This window comes from Pelophylax lessonae, assembly GCF_965119305.1.
Source record: "Pelophylax lessonae genome assembly, chromosome: 9".
Lineage (NCBI taxonomy): Eukaryota > Metazoa > Chordata > Amphibia > Anura > Ranidae > Pelophylax > Pelophylax lessonae.
Genome location: NC_138776.1, coordinates 255,261,319 through 255,268,790, shown reverse-complemented (window position 1 = coordinate 255,268,790; position 7,472 = coordinate 255,261,319). Strand labels below are relative to the sequence as shown.

Here is a 7,472-nt window from a genome sequence, read left to right as displayed (position 1 = left end):
GTGACATCCTGACACCTTATAGGAACCTGACACACACAATGATACAGTCACCATCCAGACACATCCCTTGTCTGTTACTGGATAATGTCCCAGAATTCCCGGGACACCACTCACCTCTCCTGTCAGCAGCTCAATGATCTTGTTGGTGACTTCCAGAATCTTCTTGTTGTTGTTTTTTTCAGGTATCATGGATGAAGGCAGAGATATGGTTGGGGTGCGGCTTCTGTTAAATCCTTTAGACAAATGCTGACCTTCTCTGTGTGTTATATGTTTCCGAGCGGCCTTCTTCACTACCTCATAATCCTGGTAAAAAATTAGCATAATACATAAACTGTCACCAGAATCCTCCTCACCTCTCCGGTAAGCTCTGTGTTTTATTAATAGAGATAAGAGTGATGTCATGTGATCTCCCAGAAGCCACACCTCTCTGCTTGGGTCTGTGTTTTATTAATAGAAGCAAAAGTGATGTCATGTGACCTCCCAGAATCCTCCTCACCTCTCCAGTAAGGTCTGTATTTTATTAATAGAGATAAGAGCGATGTCATGTGATCTCCCAAAATCCTCTCTGCTCAGGTCTGTTTTATTATTAGAGATAAGAGTGATGTCATGTGACCTCCCAGAATCCTCCTCACCTCCCCGGTCAGCTCTGTGTTTTATTAATAGAGATAAGAGTGATGTCATGTGACCTCCCAGAATCCTCCTCACCTCTCTGTCAGGTCTATGTTTTATTATTAGAAATAAGAGTGATGTCATGTGACCTCCCAGAATCCTCCTCACCTCTCTGGTCAGCTCTGTGTTTTATTAATAGAGATAAGCGTGATGTCATGTGACTTCCCAGAATCCTCCTCACCTCTCCGGTCAGGTCTGTGTTTTATTAATAGAGATAAGAGTGATGTCATGTGACCTCCCAGAATCCTCCTCACCTCTCCGGTCGGGTCTGTGTTTTATTAATAGAGATAAGAGTGATGTCATGTGACCTCCCAGAATCCTCCTCACCTCTCCGGTCGGGTCTGTGTTTTATTAATAGAGATAAGAGTGATGTCATGTGAACTCCCAGAATCCTCCTCACCTCTCTGTCAGGTCTATGTTTTATTAATAGAGATAAGCGTGATGTCATGTGACCTCCCAGAATCCTCCTCACCTCTCCGGTCAGGTCTGTGTTTTATTAATAGAAATAAGAGTGATGTCATGTGACCTCCCAGAAACCTCCTCACCTCTCCGGTCAGCAGGTAGATGATTTCTAGGGTTAAGTTTAAAATTTTCTCGGTCATGTGACCCCAGTCTTCATCCATTGTTACTGATTGGGTCAAGTGATCTGTAGAGATCTATCTAAGAAAAAAAAAACAATGGAAACAAATTTTTATTAGAAAACAAAATATTAGGACGTATATCATTTGTAAACCTCGTAATCCATATTTTTCCTCCAAAGCTCCTGTGTTCTTTTCTCAAGGATCCTCGTCTTAATTTTGGTCACAAATTGAAAAGCTCTATTTACATGGATGCAGCCATATTGGTACACATATACCGTATATGCTATGTTTTCTGCTAAGTAGTAAAACAGGAATATCGATTTACTTTTTTTTCATGGTCAATGGCAGAACTTCGTTATTGTTTTAGCAGATGGGTGGGGTAGGCTTCCATTGGACTTCAGCTCTTTCTGGAGAATTCCGAGGTGTTCCCAGACCATTTGGGAGAAATAAACCCTTCAAACTGTTGTCAGTTTGCTTGTTTCAGCTAAAGGAGACATATACATAAGATGCCTAAATGGCCTTAAGTGGTACTTTGATCCATCGGGGTGGCAAACGTATTTAGAGATGTTCTCAGACTGGATTCCTCACCTTATCCAAGTGTCACGGTGATATTTAGAATAAACATGAGCATGTGCTCTAAAGGAGACAGAAGAATGAAGATGTGCAGGTGCTTAGGCAAAGACCTGGCATAGTTGCCAATACGTTACATGGTCGTGCTCATTTGCGCAGAAGTGTGCGCAAGCAAACGAACGTTTGCGCTGGTGCACGTTCATGCACACCTTCGGCCAGAACTGGTGCTAAACGCCCTATATAAGGTCAGTGGCTGCACTTAGACTTTGCTGGATGATCTTCAGCTACCAGTAATCCTTGCTCCTCTGTTTTCTGTATTCTTTGGACTACCTGTTACCGACCCGGCTTGCCTCTGGACTTCTCTGATTCCTGATTTTGACCCTAGCTTGATCTGAGAACTCTGCTTCTTCATGTATGACCCTGGCTTGCTTCTGACTACCGTTCTGCATACTCCCTGTCTTGCCTTCTTGTGTATGACTCTGGCTCCTATCCTGACTATGCCTCTTAAGTCTGGTCCTGCTAGTCTATTCCTGCTTCTTCCTTGGGTGCCACCTTGCCTGTGGTCACTACCCTGGTTCCTATCCTGACTATGCCTCTTAAGTCTGGTCCTGCCAGCCTATTCCTGCTTCTTCCTTGGGTGCCACCTTGCCTGTGGTCGCTACCCTGGTTCCTATCCTGACTATGCCTCTTAAATCTGGGCCTGCTAGCCTATTCCTGCTTCTTCCTTGGGTGCCACCTTGCCTGTGGTCGCTACCCTGGTTCCTATCCTGACTATGCCTCTTAAGTCTGGGCCTGCTAGCCTATTCCTGCTTCTTCCTTGGGTGCCACCTTGCCTGTGGTCGCTACCCTGGTTCCTATCCTGACTATCCTCTTAAGTCTAGGGCCTGCTAGCCTATTCCTGCTTCTTCCTCGGATGCCACCTTGCCTGTGGTCGCTACCCTGGTTCCTATCCTATCCTAATTATGCCTCTTAAGTCTGGTCCTGCCAGCCTATTCCTGCTTCTTCCTCGGGTGCCACCTTGCCTGTGGTCGTTACCCTGGTTCATATCCTGACTATGCCTCTTAAGTCTGGTCCTGCCAGCCTATTCCTGCTTCTTCCTCGGGTGCCACCTTGCCTGTGGTCGCTACCCTGGTTCCTATTCTGACTATGCCTCTTAAGTCTGGTCCTGCCAGCCTATTCCTGCTTCTTCCTCGGGTGCCACCTTGCCTGTGTTTGCTACCCTGGTTCCTATCCTGACTATGCCTCTTAAGTCTGGTCCTGCCAGCCTATTCCTGCTTCTTCCTCGGGTGCCACCTTGCCTGTGGTTGCTACCCTGGTTCCTATCCTGACTATGCCTCTTAAGTCTGGTCCTGCCAGCCTATTCCTGCTTCTTCCTCGGGTGCCACCTTGCCTGTGGTTGCTACCCTGGTTCCGCTACACACCTGAGGCTGCAGAGGTCCTGCCACTTGTCCTGACAGACCTGGTGACAGCTATCCAATTCCGCTGTGCTGCAAGCAGCTTCCAGCAGATCTACCTATACGTCACCCGTGCTTCTTCTGAGCCTAGGACTCCCTGTTCTCACCTTCAGGGGTGCTTGGCACTCAGCCAAATCAAATCGGCCTCTGACAACAAGGTAGCTAGTCTTGAAACCCTGTGGCGGGACCTCGCTTAGCTCTTAAGCTGTTACTCAAAGCTCATGGCAATACCTAAGGGTTGGGGGTAGGTCAATCTTCGGGAGATCAAGTTTTCTTGAAATGAGATGCTTTCAACCTAAGGCACCTTTCACACTTGTGCAACTTGTCCTGTGACTTAGGACTGCAAAGTCGCATGGCAAGTCGTACCCCATGATCTTCAATGAGTACTGTTCACATTTGTGTGACTTCAAAGTAGTCCCTGCACCAGGGATCGAGCCGATATATCAAGGGCTGCTATGCACTTTCCCTGATATATCGGAATCGGCCCCTGAGGTTACTGATATTGCCGATATTATAGTGATGTCATTGCGAATGTTGCGCCACGCGCCTCCACGTACTGGGACAGCTTCTTCCTTCTTAAGCCACCTCCCTCAGCCTCGTCTTGAGTCGGGGAGTCTCAGACAGTAAGTGTACAGTGCACACAGTGTGTTTAACACAGCCGCCGCAGCCACAACAACCACCCACAGCTGCCCGGTGCCAGCCACCCACAGGCCTGTACCAGCCAGTCAGCAACAGGCCCTGCCTGTACCAACTAGCCAGCCACAGGCCCTGCCTGTACCAGCTAGCCAGCCACAGGCCCTGTACCAGCCAGCCACCCACCACATAGGGTGCCAGCCAGCCACCCACCACACAGGGTGCCAGCCAGCCACCCACCCACCAAAGGGTGCCAACCAGCCACTCACCACAAGGTGCCAGCCAGCCACCCACCACATGGTGCCAGCCAGCCACACACCACACAGGGTGCCAGCCGGCCACCCACCAAAGGGTGCCAACCAGCCACTCACCACAGGGTGCCAGCCAGCCACCCACCCACATAGGGTGCCAGCCAGCCACCCACCCCACAGGGTGCCAGCCAGCCACCCACCAAAGGGTGCCAACCAGCCACTCACCACAGGGTGCCAGCCAGTCACCCACCACAGGGTGCCAGCCGGCCACCCACCAAAGGGTGCCAACCAGCCACTCACCACAGGGTGCCAGCCAGCCACCCACCCCAGGGTGCCAGCCAGCCAGCAACCCACCACAGGGTGCCAGCCAGCCACCCACCAAAGGGTTCAGTAACAGATTTGTTTCGTAAATTGTGTTTATTTTGCAAAATTTTATATGTTCAAAATATCGGCCCATATTGGCTTATACCGATATGCAATGGTCAAAATATTGGTATCGGCAACGAAAAACCGATATCAGTCGATCCCTACCCTCACACTACTTTGGTCTGACTTTGATGCCACTTGAGGTCCACAGACCTCAAGATTACACAAGCATTGCTTCAAAGCGCGTCAAAGTCGCATGGCAAAGTCCCGCAACTTTCAGGTTGTACAAGTGTGAAAGAGGCCTAATCCCCTAAACCAGTGGTCCTCAACTCCGGTCCTCAGGGCCCACTAACAGGCCAGATTTTAAGTATTACCTTGGGGAGATGCAGACTAGAGTACTGCAATCACTGAGCAGCAAATTATATCACCTGGGATGTATTTCAGTTATCTTGCAAACCTGGCCTGTTAGTGGGCCCTGAGGACCAGGGTTGAGGACCACTGACCTAAACCAGCCTTTCTCAACCTTTTCAACACAGAGGAACCCTTGAAATAACTTTCTGACATCAGGGAACCCCTGACAAAAATTACTATACCTACAATTCATGATACATTAGTGTGATGGTCAGTGGGAAGAATGCTCCTTACACTGGTGGTCATTGGGAAGAAATACCCCCTTACAGAGAGCTAAAAAGAATAATAGTGTCAGTGGAAACTTATATCAAGAAACCCCTAGCAACCTCTGGAGGAACCGTGGTTGAGAAACCCCTGACCTAAACCATGTCATAATCCCATTTTCCTTCTCATCAGTGGGATACTATGGTGTCTCAACTACTTCCCAGATGTTTCCCCATGGAGGTTGAGGTCCACCTTGTTCAAGAGAGCACCAATGCTTTGGGTTCGGAGGTCCAGGTGAGTGCTAGATAGGTAAACCTTGAGTTTCTTCTATCACTTGGGGACTCTATTGGTGGGATCTCTGCGTTTCTTGGGATTCCGAACCCTGTCTGCACCCATAAAGAGGGACTTCCATCATCCTCTCTGGATTTGTAACTCATTCTCTTTTATTATTGAGAATGTACGAGGAGGAACCCTGGTTGAGAAACCCTGACCTAAACCATGTCATGGTCCCACTTTCCATCACATCGGTGGGATACTATGCTGCCCAACTACTTCCCAGATGTTTCCTCATGGAGGTTGAGGTCCACCTTGTTCAAGAAAGCACCAATGCTTTGGGTTCGGAGGTACAGGTGAATGCTAGATAGGTAAACCTTGAGTTTCTTCTATCACTTGGGGACTCTATTGGTGGGATCTCTGCGTTTCTTGGGATCTGAACCCTGTCTGCACCCTTAATGAGGGACTTCCATCATCCTCTCTGGATTTTTAACTCATTCTCTCTTATTATTTGGAATGTACGAGGAGGGACACCCAAACCACCAGGAGGAGAAGAACACTGTCAGGGAGATCTTGCTGTTAAGAAAAACTTGGAATTCGTGATAGGAGATGGCTCAGCTAACCAGACATCACCTGTACCCCCATGCTCCTCCCATAACTGAAATTAGATTTTTGGGGAGGAGCAATCATTTAAAGGGAACGTAATAACGGTCTTCTTTTTTTTTTTTTCAACCCAGTTACATCTACGGTAATATTTTAAAAATGATCACTCGTTGGACGTGCATCATAGCTTTCTTTTGTTCTAGGAGTCAGCCTTCATTAAAGAAGGCGTTTCAACGAACGTTTAATTAGTCCTGACAATCAGGACTCTTTGACATTTACAGGAATGTGCTTAGAAGCCATCGCTGGAAAATAGGAAAAGCTGGAAAACTCTGTGATACCCTGACACCCAGATTAAAAGGTTTCAGCAGCCCAAATTCTGCCCTGGCTGTTTCATGTGACCTGCCAGCTGACCCCCATGTTCCCCACCTCCTCCTGCATTGGGTCTCTCGGTCCCAGAGAACCAGGGTCTGCTCCACCTGTGAAATAAGCAGCTACAGATGTGAAATGAGAAGCTATATTAAATAACATTACCTGCCGCCAGTAACAAATATGTCTTCTGCTTTACTTCCTGTCTCACCCGGAACTTCCTGTCCCAGGGTGAAACCTCACTTCCTGCCTCTGCGTTCCACTTCCTTTTGCTCGTTTGCGTTCCACACGCTTGTTTGGTTCATCCTGCCATCTTGTGGTCACCACCGGAACTGACAGTTATTACCATCTTCAATTAAAAGAGAAGTAACCCCTTTGATCACCCACAGTGTTAACCCCTTCCCTGCCAGTGTCATTAGTACAGTAACAGTGCATATTTTTAGCACTGATTACTGTAGTAATGTCACTGGTCCCCCCAAAAGTGTCAAAAAGGTCAGTTAGGGGTCCGATCTGTCCGCCGCAATGTCGCAGTCCTGCTAAAAATCGCAGATCGCCGCCATAACTAGTAAAAATAAATAAATAAAAATTACATATTTTTATATATATGTATATATATATTTTTTTTCTTTTTTTATATATATATTATACATATTTTTTATATATATATCTTTTAATTGTTTTTTCTCATTTAACTGTTACCTGGTACTCCTGTAATTCTCATAATTTTCTTAATTTTCTTAACTGTTGTTACATGTACCAAGCACTGAATCAGAAGTAACAAATAATTGTAAATGTTATTGTTGAAATTGTTAAATTAAAATTCCAATAAAAATTAAAAAAATAAATAAATAAATAAAAATGACATAAATCTTTTCCCCTAGTTAGTAGATGTGATAACTTTTGGGCAAACCAATCAAAATACGCTTATTGGGATTTTTTTTTTTTTTTACCAAAACTATGTAGCAGAATACAAATTGTACAAAATACAATTAAAATACAAAAAAAATATAAAATATAAAAAAAAATACAAAAGGATTAAAAATTATGATTTTTAATTTTTTTTTTACATTTTTTTGGAATGTTATATAATG

At 46.0% G+C, this 7,472-nt stretch overlaps 1 long non-coding RNA gene across 3 annotated transcripts; it reads right to left on the bottom strand.

The window, feature by feature from the left end:
* Positions 1 to 118: 118 nt before the first annotated feature.
* On the bottom strand, positions 119 to 6,586 carry LOC309563030. Of its 3 annotated transcripts, none has more exons than XR_014225691.1 (3): positions 6,547 to 6,586; positions 1,215 to 1,325; positions 119 to 303 (listed from the first exon to the last, which is right to left on the bottom strand). It is a non-coding gene; the product is annotated as an uncharacterized lncRNA (long non-coding RNA). The 3 variants fall into 3 exon arrangements; XR_014225692.1 differs by having other exon boundaries at positions 1,215 to 1,329; positions 6,547 to 6,583; XR_014225693.1 differs by lacking the exon at positions 6,547 to 6,586 and adding an exon at positions 6,442 to 6,543 and having other exon boundaries at positions 1,215 to 1,329.
* Positions 6,587 to 7,472: the final 886 nt, after the last annotated feature.